Source organism: Hypanus sabinus, chromosome 28, assembly GCF_030144855.1.
Source record: "Hypanus sabinus isolate sHypSab1 chromosome 28, sHypSab1.hap1, whole genome shotgun sequence".
NCBI classification, from domain to species: Eukaryota; Metazoa; Chordata; class Chondrichthyes; order Myliobatiformes; family Dasyatidae; genus Hypanus; species Hypanus sabinus.
In genome coordinates, this window is record NC_082733.1 from 33,793,909 (window position 1) to 33,807,873 (window position 13,965).

The 13,965-nt window shown below is 42.0% G+C and overlaps 1 long non-coding RNA gene across 5 annotated transcripts in view; it reads left to right on the plus strand.

The window, feature by feature from the left end:
* The window catches only part of LOC132382571 (uncharacterized), a 49,190-nt gene that overhangs the window by 9,785 nt on the left and 25,440 nt on the right, over positions 1-13,965 (plus strand). For 3 of the 5 annotated variants that reach the window (XR_009508393.1, XR_009508392.1, XR_009508394.1), the window contains exon 3: positions 4,948-5,074. The exons of 1 other annotated variant lie outside the window; for it this stretch is intronic. This is a non-coding gene — a long non-coding RNA (uncharacterized LOC132382571). Of the gene's footprint in view, positions 1-4,947; positions 5,075-7,418; positions 7,507-13,965 lie in introns of all 5 variants that reach the window. One more of the 5 variants, XR_009508395.1, reaches the window with a different exon arrangement.

Genomic DNA, 13,965 nt, shown 5'->3' on the forward strand with positions numbered 1-13,965 from the left:
GGGGCGTGTCCAGACAGGCACATAGTTCACCACAAACGTATAGGAAGTGTTTGGTAGCTTTGGGCCTGTGCTCACTGGAATATAGAAGAATGCGTGAGGATCTCATTGAAAGCTGTCAATTGTTGAAAGAACTTGATAGGGTGGATGTGGAGAGGATGTTCCCACTGGTGTGAGTATCCAGAGCTAGAGGGCACAGCCTCAAAATTGAGGGGTGACCCTTTAGAACAGAGGTAAGGAAGAACTTTTTTAGTCAGAGAGTAGTAAATTTATGGAATGCTCTACCACAGACTGCAGTGGAGGCCAAATCTGTGTGTATATTTAAGGAGGAAGTTGATCACTTCCTGATTGGTCAGGGCATCAAAGGATATGGTGAGAGGGGAAGTGTATGGGGTTGAGTGGGATCCGAGATCAGCCATGATGGAATGGTGGAGCAGACTCAATGGGCTGAATGGCCTAATTCTGCTCCTGTGTCTTATGATCTAAAGCCACAAATTCAGTGTTTTAGGAACAACTTCTGCCCCTCCACCATCTAATTTATGAACAGATAATGAACCCATGAATACCACTCAATGGCCACTTTAGTAAGTATTTTCTGTACCTAACAAAATGCCCACTGAGTGCATATTCATGATCTTCTGCTTCTGCAACTCTTACACTTCTAAGTATGTCATGTTGTGCATTCAGAGATGCTCTTCTACACACTACTGTTGTGACATGTCATTATTACTGTCACCTTCCTGTCAGCTTGAACCATTCTGGCCATTCTCCCCTGACCACTCTCATTAACAAGGCATTTTCACTCACATTACTGCTGCCTGCTGGATTTCTTTTTCTGTTTTATGCACCATTCTCTGTAAAATCTAGAGGCTGTTGTGTGTGAAAATCCTATTTTATGAGATACTCAAATCACCCCATCTGGCACAAACAATCATTCAACAGTCAAAGTCACTTAGATCATACATATATTCCTCATTCTGATGATTAGTCTGAATAACAACTGAAGCTCTTGACCATGTCAGCATACTTTTATACATTGAGTTGCTGCCACATGATTGGTTGATTAGACTGTAAGACCATAAGACCTCAAGACATAAGAGCAGAAGTGGGCCACTCAGCCCATTGAGTCTGCTCCGTCATTCCATCATGGCAGATCCCGGATCCCACTCAACCCCATACACCTGCTTTCTTGCCAAAACCTTTATGCCCTGACCAAAAGGAAACGATTAATTTTCACTTTAAATATACACATGTTCTTGGCCTCCACTGCTGGTCTGTGGCAGAGCATTCCATAGATTCACGATTCTCTGGCTAAAATATTCCTTCTTATCTCTGGTCTAAAGGGTTGCTCCTCAATTTTGAGGCTGTGCCCTCTAGTTCTGGAAACACCCACCATAGGGAACATCCTCTCCACATCCACCCAGTCTAGTCCTTTCAACATTTGGTAGGTTTCAATGAGATCTTTCTGCATTCTTCTATATTCCAGTGAGGACAGGCCCAAAGCTGCCAAACACTCTTCACATGTTAACTGCTTCATTCTCGGAATCATCCTCATGAACCTCCTCTGGACTCTTTCTGAGATATGGAGCCCAAAACTGTTGACAATACTTCAAGTGTGGCCTGATTAGTGTCTTATAAAGACTCTGCATTATCTCCTTGTTTTCATATTCCATTCCCTTGAAATGATTGCATTTGCCTTCACTACCATTGACTCAACCTGTGAATTAACTTTCCGGGAGTCTTGCACAAGGACCCCTAAGTCCCTTTGCATTCTGATGTTTAAATTTTTTCCCCATTTAGATAATAGTCTGCACTTCTGTTCCTTTCTCCAAAATGCATTGTCATATATTTCCCAACTCTGCATTCCATCTTCCACTTTTTTGTCCATTCTTGCAATTTGTCCAACTCCTGCAATTGCATTGCTTCCTAAGCACTACCTATCCTTCCACCTATCTTTGAATCATCTGCAAACTTTGCCACAAAGCCATAAATTCCATTACCTAAACCACTGACAAATAATGTGAAAAGTAGCAGTCCCAATACTGACCCCCGAGGAACACTACTAGTCACTTGCAGCCATCCAGAAAAAGTCCCCTTTATTCCCACTCACGGCATCCTGACTGTTAACCATTCCTCTATCAATGCCAGTATCTTTCCTGCACCACGATAGGATTTTATCCAATTAAGCAGCCTCATGTGTGGCACCTTATCAAATACCTTCTGAAAATCCAGGTAAACGACATCCACTGCCTCTCCTTTGCCTATCCTGCTTATTACTTCCTTGAAGAACTCTAACAATTTTGTCAGGCAAGATTTCTCTTTACAGAAAGCATGCTAACTTGACTTCTATCATTTGTCTCCAAGTACCCTGAAACTTTATTCTTAATAGTGGACTCCAACACTTTCCCAGCCACTGAGTTTAGGCTAACTGGTCTAGAATTTCTTTTCTCTGGGATGTCCACCTGGTCCAGGTGACTTTCATTCTGCCTTGCACTTTTTTCTTTGTAATAGTGATGGCACTCACTTCTGCACACTGACACACACAGACGTCTGGCACACTGCTAGTTTCTTCCACAGTGAAGCCAGATTCATAGTACTTAATAACTTCATCTGCCATTTCTTTGCCCCCATTACTACCTCACCAGCATCATTTTCCAGTGGTCCAATATCAACTCTCTCCTCCATTTTATTCTTTATGTAACTTATGTAACTTTTTTTATGAAAAAAAAACTTTTAGTATCTTGTTTTATATTATTGTCTAGTTTGCCCTCATCTTTCATTTTTTCTTCTGGCTTTTTTAGTTGCCTTTTGTTGGATTTTAAGAACTTCCCAGTTATCCAACTTCCCACTCACTTTTGCTACATTATATGCCCATTCCTTAGCTGTTATGCTGTCCTTAACTTCCCTTGTCAGCTACGGTTGCCTACTCCTGCCATTTGAGAACTTCTTCTGTGGGACTTATCGATCCTGCACCATGTAAACTATTCCCAGAAACTTCTGCCACCTCTGCTCTGCTGTCACCTATCCTCCTTCATCCACCTGGGCAAGGTCCTCTCTCATGCCTCTGTAATTCCTTTTATTCCATTGCGATATTGTTACTTCTGACTTATGCTTTTCCCTCCCAAATTGCAGTATAAATTCAATCATATTATGATCACTGACCCTAATGGTTCCTTTACCTTAAGCTCCCTAATAAAATCTGAATTATTACACAACACCCAGCATAAAATAAATCTTACTGAGTAGGCTCGATCAGATATTTCCATTAATAATCAAGTATACCTAATAAAGTAACCATAGTGTATATAATGAGTGTATATATTGCATTTTCTTTTTGTATTTTATAGTACATTTTAAGCATTGTGTTGTACTGCTGCTGCAAAACTTTTCATGACCAGCGTCAGTGAGATTAAACCTGATTCTGATTCTGAGAGCAGAGTCGTTGTTTCAGGTACTGTATCTAGTGTAAGGCCTTTGAACAATATGGACTGTCCGTCACTACTGGCTGAGCATAATTAGTAAACTTTGAAGCTGAGTATATTTAGCTGGGAGATGATACTGATGTTGTTTTGTGTTTCTGCTGCAAGATTTGAAAGGTTATTGCAGAGACAGTGTAACCAATACCTCTGCAGTGGTTTGAGGTGCTAACTCGAGATAGGTCTGTCTCCAATAATGATATTTCCCAGCTCTTGAACTGGGATTAACTCACTTCACTTAACCATTACTACCGGTACACAGACACGAGAAAATCTGCAGATGCTAGAAGTCCAAGCACACTCATAAAATACTGGAGGCACTCAGCAAGCCAGGAAGCATCTATGGAAAAGAGTAAACTGTCAAAATTTTGGGCCTAGACCCTTTGTCGGGACTGGGGCACCATTATGACTGGATACAGGTGTTCACCCCCAACCCCACTTTTCCAGCAGATCCCATTGTCAAGTCACTTTCCTTGCTCTGGAATAGTAATCCCTATTTATTTATTTATTTATTTATTTATCTATCTATCTATCTATCTATCTATCTATCTATCTATCTATCTATCTATCTATCTATCTATCTATCTATCTATCTATTTATTTATTTATTCATTCAATTATTTATTTATTGAGATACAGCGCTGAATAAGTCCTTCTGGCCCTTAAAACTGTTCTACCTAGCCATCCCTCAGTTTAATCCTAGCCTAATCATGGGACAATTTACAATGACCAATTAACCTACCAACTGATACATCTTTGGAGTATGGGAGGAAACTGGAGCACCTGGAGGAAACCCATGTGGTCAAGAAGAGAAAATACACACTCCTTACAGGCAGTGGCGGGAATTGAACCTGAATCACCTGTACTGTAAAGTGTTGTGCCAACTAGCAATGTTCTCTCTAATTTGTAGTGACCAATGTGCACAACAACCTTTGTGCTGTGCAATTTTTTGCCCAGGGACAACAAAATGTGCACACTGGATTTTTAAGTGGAAGTAAACTTGAAGCTATTCTAAGGATTATAAACTCCCAAGTCCTGTTTAAATAATGTTTTCATTGTTTAAAACTAATTAAGCAACACACATCTAGCAGTGCAACCAGCAAACTGAATGACTTTAAACTGACAGGTAAATACGCACGTCACTGTTTGCGATCGTAAACTTTTGTGCGCAGTTTAAATTCCTTTGGAGACTAGTAGCGAAAGATGTGTGCGTGTGCACACGCACACATCTTAGAGGGAACATTACTAACCACTATGGAACTGTGCCGCCCTTGGTTGCCTGTGCTTAATGAACTTGGTTAAGTATCTTTCATTTTGTAATACGTTCATTTTCCAACTTGCTAAGTGGAACACTTTATCATTCAATATATTTGTCCTATATTAAATCAAAATAAACTCTCACTTCCTTTGAGTGCATTCCTATTTCCCAGTTTGACTGACTTGATGTGACTTTCGCACTTTTTCTCGTCTCCAGCTTGACGCCGCTCTCCCAGTACACTCAGCTTTAGTCTGCGACTTGAGAGTGGAAGATACTGTGGTCAATATAAAGATGCTTTCACCACCATCCCGCCTCCAGCTGCTGCCTTGGGCATTGAGTTCCTGTAAGTGAGACACAACTCACGGTAGCACAACAAAGAGCATAATGTGCTGGTGATTCTTTAAACATTACCAGCAGACATTGATACTGTGGAGAGAGTGAAAAACTGCTTGTAAGGCCTATTGAGTAGAACTGTGGCCCACAGGGACACTGTGATGTGAGATTGTCATCACTGGCTCCAATTAAATAATGTGTAGCTCAGAGCAATAGACTTTGATCTCCATCACGAACTCTATTAACTCACTTTAGACATAATCCCCTTCCTCAGCAATTGCCTGAAATTAGAACAAGTCACATGCAATTTTAGGTGTCAAAATTGATCCAGAAGTCAAATCCTTGCAGTTAGTATAAAAAATATTGAAAAGATTGTTTGTGTTAAGCCTTCCCCTTATGGGCAGCAAAACTAAGAAATAGTTACAAACAATCAATGTTTCAGGCCGAGACCCTTCGTCAGGTCTCAGCTCTAACCGTTGACTGTTTGTTTCCATGGGTGCTGCCCAACTTGCTGAGTTCCGCTAGTGTGTTGTGCATGTTGCTTTGACCCCAGCATCTGCGGAGTATTTTCTGCTAAGGAATAATTATTGTCTACTGGACATGAAGGGGTGCAGTGCACTTGCTCATGTCTGCATCAATGGTGCTGAGGTCAAGAAGGTGGAGAGAGCTTCAAGTTCCTTGTAGTGAACATCACCAAAACCCTGTCCTATGCACTGTTCCTTCAACCCAGTGCAGACATGGCTCAAGTGCAGAGTGAGAGACACTGAAGCAGGTCGATAGTTCACAGACTTTAATGCGAATAGTGTTAATGGGAAAAATAAACAATAAACGCTAGGCCAAACAGGACCGTTAACTAAAACTCTCAAATGGAAAACGAAGCCTACACAGTGGCTGAAAAGAACAACTAAGAATAAAACGAGTACCGCTAGTCTTCAGGGTCAGTTGACTCGACAGTCCAATTTCTCAGACAAGGCAGAATGCCAACAGGCAGCAAAGTGTTACTGTGCTGCGTTCAAGTCTCAACAAGTACTACAACAGAATGAATGGAGTTAAATATGATCACAATGAAATAATAATTAGCTGACATGGGCATATTCATGAGCGCAATCGCCTATCTACTGCTCTGTGGAATCCAGGGTTGTGACAGTACTAAACCAAATCCAATACCAGCCACCTAACATTTACCCACCATCACTTATTGGCAAATGGGACATCATCCAGTCACGCACTACATTTGGATGACTATTCTAATAAAATCTTGAGCAAGCCAACTCATTTTACCTTTTTAAGATTGCTAAAATCCTGTTCCCCATTCACCAGCTATCTCATTCCTTGATGACCTACAAGGATTCCTAGATAAGTGTGTCTGGATTTTAAAATTTTAATCTTAGTTTTCAAATGTCTGCAATTTTAACCCCTTCCCATGGAACTTCCTCTAGTCCAACCACAGGAGAAGATCTGCACTTCTCGTATTTTGCTGGCTTGATCATCCTTAAAAGTGTGCTGGGATTACCAACTGGCAAACTTCCATTGCTGAGTTTCCTTTTCTCAACCTCTCTGCTTCCTTTTTCTATTTCTTCCTTTAAGATGTTCTTAAAACCTACAGCGTAGCAGTTAGCTCAATTGCTTTATAGCGTCAGATCGGGGTTCAATTCCCACTGCTGTCTGTAAGGATTCTGCATGTTCTCCCTGTGATCACATGGGTTTCCTCCGGGAGCTCCTGTTTCCTTCCACATTCCAAAGGTGTACAGTTAGGGTCAGTGAGCTGTGGGCATGCTATGCTGGTGCTGGAAGTGTGGGAACACTTGTGGTCAGCCCAATACAATCCCCACTGATTTAATTTGACACAAAACTGTATGTTTTGATGTACACATGACAAATAAAGCTAATTCCTTTTTTAAAATCTTAATCTTTTGATCATCACCTACGATTAAAATGACTCAGAGTGAAGTTCTACTTGATAATGCTTTTATGAAACCATATCTGATTCACATCACCTCCAATACTGCTCTACTGCCTTGGACCATATATAACATATAAGGAGTCTCATATGGTGTTATAATGCCTCCTTTGTTAACCCTTTAACTCCTGGGTTCATTCTCGCGCAACTTCCCTGGACCCTCTCCAATGTCTGTGCTTTCTTTCTTAGGTAAGGTTCCTGAAACTTCACCTCCAATCTCCTAATCATGATCGGCTCATGAAGCTCCAGTATCTTCCTCCTGTTGGCAATAACCAGCCCTTTGGCTTTGCTGAGTTGAATGAGAGCTTGTTGTTCTGGTACCATTCAACCAAATTTGCAATCTCCCTCTTATATTAACATCCTTTAATGACACAAAGCTACCCTTCTCACCCAGGCTGCCCAGGACACAGCGCTAGGCCAACAGGAAGCTGCTTGACTCCTAATTCCCTGATGAAACAGCCCAGCAAGCCAATGTTCAGAAGGTAATTAGGGATGAGTAATAAGCACTGCCTTTGCCAGTGCCATTGAATCTTATGAATGAAGTAAAAAAAAACTTCTGTGAACTGCTGGCCAATAACCTACAACGTTCCAGTAATTTTCTGTCATTAGCTGATTTAACATAATGACCAATCACGTCACTAAGAGCTTATTGGTGAACGAATACCTTGCATCTGCTCCTGCTTCAGAACTAACCCTTTCAGTGTATCACTGGAAAGCAAAGGGCTGCCTCTCCCCTGCTCTGGGTTATGGGTGTGCGCTGGGTTCAGACAGAACTGGTGTGGTTCAGTGATCGGGGGATTTTGGGGCAGGGATGAGTGAATCATTGGGCTGTATTTAGAAAAGCAAAATATTTTTTAAAAAACGGTTTTGCCTCACTTCTGACTGAACACTGAGAATCCTGGAGTATTTATGCATTTACTTTAACCTGAAAGATAATGCCAAGATTTATTAGGCTCAGAAGAAATAAACTCCCCAAAATGATGTAATGTACTGGGTGATAAAGGGGGTTTGGAGCTGGCAACTTATTTTTTATGTATAGGCAGCGTTATATGTATGTCCAGAGGCCACTTTTTAGGTTCATTCTGTATCTAATAAAGTGACCATTTTTTTCTGCTGCTGTAGCCCATCCACTTCAAGGTTTGATGTGTTGTACATTCAGAGATGTTCTTCTCCACTCCAGAGTTGTAACAAGTTACTGTCGCTTTCCTGTCAACTTGAACCAATCTGGCCTTTCTCCTCTGATCTCTTTTCTTAACAAGACATTTTCACCTTCTGAGCTGCTGCTCACCAGGATGTGCCTTGTGGTATTTCACACCATTCTTGCTAACTCTGTTGTATGTGAAAATCCCAGGAGACCAGTAGTTACTGAGGTACTCAACCCACGCCGTTTAGCACTAACAATCATTCCACGGTCAAAGCCACTTCTTCCCCCATCCTGATGTTTGGTCTGAACAACAACTGAGCCTCTTGACCTTGTCTGCATGCTTTTATGCATTGAGTTGCTGCCACATGATTGGCTAATTAGATATTTGCATTAACGAGCAGGTGTATAGGTGTACTTAACAAAGTGGTCACTGAGTGTATATTGGCTCCATAGAGCTGAACAAGATGGGGTAGAAGATTTCTTTCTCAAATACAGTCAGGTGTGGTGATGAGCATGAATTTGTTATAAATTTGCTTCTCCTTGGCAGTACGAATGCAATATCATTTCCTTTAAAACAGATACAGCATGGAGATGTTGAACAGATGTGAAACATTTTCTAGCTGATTTGTGACTGAGGAGAATTGATAGAGCACTGTAAAGCAGAATATGCTTTCTGGGGATGCCTGAGGTTTGGAGAGAGCAGAGTTAGCAGACCACCTGAGAGAAGAGGGAGCTATTCCCTTTGGAGACTCTGCCAACAACAGGGCTGTCATCGCTGAATTTATAGATGGCACCAAGACATCAATGGTAGAACTGGTGGAAGATGATAACACATCACAACGGAATGAAGGCAGAGGAATGCTGTAGTTGTAAAGGGCTCCCAGCCATCTTGCATTCCATGCCACTGGAGCCTGACCGAAATCTTATTTATTTATTGAGATACAGCGTGGAATAAGCCCTTTCAGCCCTTTGAGCCATGCTGCCCAGTAATCCCCTGATTTAATCATGGGACAATTTACAACGACCAATTAACCTACCAACCGGTGTGTCTTTTGGACTGTGGTAGGAAACTGGAGCACCCAGAAGAAACACTCACGGTCAACGGGAGAACGTACAAACTCCTTACAGTCTGCGGTGGGGAATGAACTCAGGTTGCCTGTCCTGTAAAGCATTGTGCTAACTGCTTATGCTGCTGTGCCAATCTGTCAAGCAGTGTGTGGTTCCTCCTCATGCATCAGTCAACCCATGGTACACAAAGTCACGTGTAGGTGTTCTCCATTAAGGGAACCAGCCTCTTAGGAGAACGTCATACTTGACTGGGGTGATCCCAATTATGCAGCTCACATTTGAGCTGTGCCGACCCATATAGTCATGATTATACAGAGAGAAGAGCAGATGAAGAGTCACTCATTGGGGTGCTGTTGTGCAGGAAGTGTCATCACCCAATCCAATATCATTCTCTGCTTAAGGAGTTAAGGACGGTAATACACAGTTCTACAATTCATTCTTTTAAATTCTTTTTTTTCCAGTTTTTTAATATTTACACAGTACTTCTGCTTCATTAACTTGCACTAAAATTCGACCCATTCTCTAGTTTATGAGCTCAACTAAGCACTCTTGACCCAAGAAGGCAGGAAGCCAATAGGACTCAGTAGGTAATTCTTCCAGACTTGCATCAAGCTTGATGTTTCACGGTCTCATTCAGGACTATTTTACCATGTTATAGATATCATATCAATGCAAGCAATCATTAAGGTAAGTGATAGGCTGCTTTCTTGGACCATTGAGTCCTTGTGGGGTAAGTAACTCCATTGGATAGGGACATCTAACAATCAGTCCTAATGATAATGGAGGACCATATTCCCAAGTCAAGATAATGTTTGACTTGGAGATGTAGTTTGTCTTCATTAAGAGTGATCTTAACTCATAGTAAACCAATGTTGTCTAATGATTGATCACATTTTCTCCTCCAACATGCTGTGAGGAACCAATGGGTTCATAAGACCATAAGATACAGCAGCAGAAGTAGGCCATTTGGCCCATTGAGTCTGCTGCACCATTCAATCATGGGCTGATCCAATTCTTCCAGTTATGCCCACTCCCTTCTCTTCTCCCCATACCCTTTGATGCCCTGGTTAATCAAGAACCTATCTATCTCTGCCTGAAATGCACCCAATGACTTGACCTCCACAACTGCTCGTGGCAAAAAATTCCACAGATTTATCACCCTCTAATTTCTCCGCAACTCTGTTCTAAATGGATGTCCTTCAATCCTGAAGTCATGCCCTCTTGTCCTAGACTCCCCTACCATGGGAAATAATTTTGTCATGTCTAATCTGTTCAGGCCTTTTAACATTTGTAATGTTTCTATGAGATCCCCCCTCATTCTCCTGAACTCCAGGGAATACAGCCCAAGAGCTGCCAGATGATCCTCATACGGTAACCCTTTCATTCCTGGAAACATTCTCATGAATCTTCTCTGAAACCTCTCCAATGTCAGTATATTCTTTCTAAAATAAGGAGCCCAAAATTGCACACAATAGTCCAAGTGTGCTCTCACAAGTGCTTTATAGAACCTCAACATCACATCCCTGCTCTTATATTCTATACCTCTAGAAATGAATGCCAACATTGCATTCGCCTTCTTCACCACAGACTCAACTTGGAGGGTAACCTTTAGGGTCTCCTGCACAAGGACTCTCAAGTCCCTTTGCATTTCTGCATTTTGAATTCTCTCCCCAGCTAAGTAATAGTCTGCCTGTTTATTTCTTCCACCAAAGTGCATGGCCATACACTTTCCAACATTGTATTTAATTTGCCACTTCTTTGCCCATTCTCCTAAACTATCTATGTCTTTCTGCAGGCTCCTCATTTCCTCAATACTACCCACTCCTCCATCTATCTTTGTATCATTGGCAAATTTAACCACAAATCCATTAATCCAAAAGTCCAAATCATTGACATACATTGTAAAAAGCAGCGGTCCCAATACTGACCCCTGTGGAACTCCACTGGTAACTGGCAGCCAGCTAGAATAGGATCCCTTTATTCCCACTCTCTGTTTTCTGTCGATCAGACAATGCTCTATCCATTCTAGTAACTCCCCTGTAACTCCATGGGCTCTTATCTTGCTAAACAACCGCATGTGCAGCACTTTAGAAAAAGCCTTTTGAAAATCCAAGCACACCACATCTAGTGCATCTCCTTTGTCTACCCTGCTTGTAATTTCTTCAAAAAATTGCACTAGGTTAGTCAGGCAGGATTTTCCTTTCAGGAAACCACACTCTCTTTGGCCTATCTTGTCATGTACCTCCAGGTATTCTGTAATCTCAGCCCTAACAATCGATTCCAACAACTTCCCAACCACTGATGTCAGGCAAACAACAGGTCTACAGTTTCCTTTATGCTGCCTCCCACCTTTCTTAAATAGTGGAGTAACATTTGCAATTTTCCAGCCATCTGCTACAATGCCAGAATCTATTGATTCTTGAAAGATCATTGTTAGTGCCTCTGCAATCTCTCTAGCTACTCCCTTCAGAACCCAAGGGTGCATTCTATCAGGTCCAGGAGGTTTATCCACCCTCAAACTGTTAAGCTTTCTGAGCACCATCTCAGTTGTAATTTTCACTGCACATACTTCACTTCCCTGATGCTCCTGAATGTCCAGTATACTGTAACTGCCTTCCACTGTGAAGACTGATGCAAAATAAGCATTCAGTTCCTCTGCTATCTCTGCATCTCTCCTTACAATATCTCCAGCCTCATTTTCTATTGGTCCTATATCTACCCTCACCTCTCTTTTAACTTTTATATACTTAAAATAACTTTTAGTACCTTCTTTGATATTAGTCACCAGCAAATTTTTAAAAGCTTCCCAATCCTTTATCTTCCCAATAGCTTTGGCTTCCTTGTATGCCCTCTTTTTCACTTTTACTTTGGTTCTGACTTCACATGTCAGCCATGGTAGAGTCCTTCTTCCATTCGAAAATTTCTTCTTATTTGGAATATATTTGTCTTGCACTTCCTTCATTTTTCGCAGAAACTCCAGCTATTGCTGCTCTGTTGTCCTTCCTGCCAGTGCCCCTTTCCAGTCAGCCTTGGCCAGTTCCCCTCTCATGCCATTGTAATTTCCTTTATTCCACTGAAATACCGACACATTGGAAATTAGTTTCTTCTTCTCAAGTTTCAAAGAGAACTCGATCATATTGTGATCACTGTTCCCTAAGGGTTCCTTAACCTTAAGCTCTCCTATCACCTCCGGATCATTGCACAACACTCAGTTCAGCACAGCCGATCCCCTAGTGGGCTCAACAACAATCTGTTCTAAAAAGCCATCCCTGAGACATTCTACAAATTCTTTCTCTTGAGGTCCACTACTGGCCCGGTTAATGAAAGTTCTGTCATGGTCCTGGCTGAACAGTGCCAGGTATCCATGTTTCAGAGCTCCAATTCCCCAGAATATGGTTAGCTGATGCTCTCCCTTTAAGACTCAGACTGCCAATTATTGTCTGCCACATTTCTTCGTGGAAAGTCTGTACTGAGCACTCGGTGCTCAATCATAGGAGTTTCATGTCTTGTACTACTGTTTGTGAAGGCGCCTTTGGATTTAGTTTGTGTTGTCTTGTTTATTCAGAATCTGAGTCTGAATCAATTTTAGACATTACTCTGCACTTGTCTTCACCACCACCCATAGGTCTCTTGTTACAATTTCAAACAGACTGAGACTCACTAACCCCTATAGTGCTGCTGTTGACAAAGTCAACACATAAGTAACAGAGATTCCAATATGGCTGGTCCATGTCCACAGCAGCCTGTAGTAGTGGTAAACATCAGAATCATCGTTTGAATAAAAGGCATTTAATAACCCTTCTGCGTGCTAATAAGCTCAGACACTTCCCCATCACAATTTTCTGTTATGCTAATGGCTGTTTGGAAGTACATATGAGAATGGAAGAAGGATAGGTTGTGAGCCCTTTAAGCTTGACCCACCATTAAAAAGGGATGTATGAGGTGTCAAGGAGGGGTCGCACCTCTGGTGAAGGGGTTTGTTGTGTCCATTCTGGAGCAGCTTTGGTCCCCTCCGGACACTCAGCTCTCGCCTGTGGCTCCAAGTAGCTGGTTGCATATGACAGCAGCCATACACCGGTACACCACTTTGACAGGCAGAATAAACCAGGTAAGGGTAGCTGACAGCCTCATGCCCCGGTGAGACAGGGACATGCCTGCCCTAGCCTGTGAAGTAAGCTTCGGTGGACCGGGTGGATGAGAGCTACAGTGAGATCCAACTGTTAGGAAGGCGGCACCACTCCATGGAGAGCTTAGGGCATGACAAGGCAGAGAAGACATGGCAATCCACTACAACCAAGGAAGACCCTAGTTTGTGATGCTGGTTCGTACCACTGGACCAGAATTCTGAGGTCAAGGGAGTGCAATGGCTTTTCCATTTTAAAAATTCCCCTTCACGGGTTTCCTGTCATCATCAGATATGATGGACAACCACCATTCACCATTAAAAAGATAATCATCACTGATCCACGCCAGACTCCAAGTTCTCTTTTGTGAGAGACATACAATTCCCTGATCTCTTGAAAGTATATTCACCTCCTCTTCAAATACCCAACTTCCACAACTCTCTGGGATAACCACTTAAAGAGATTCATAACCATGTGTAAGAACAGATTCCAACACATTTCAGTTTTCGATGATTGCCCCTTATTTTCTAATGATGTTCCCTCATTACAAATTCCCCTACTAAGGTGGAAACATCTCGACATCTGCCCTCTCATGCTCTTTTAGA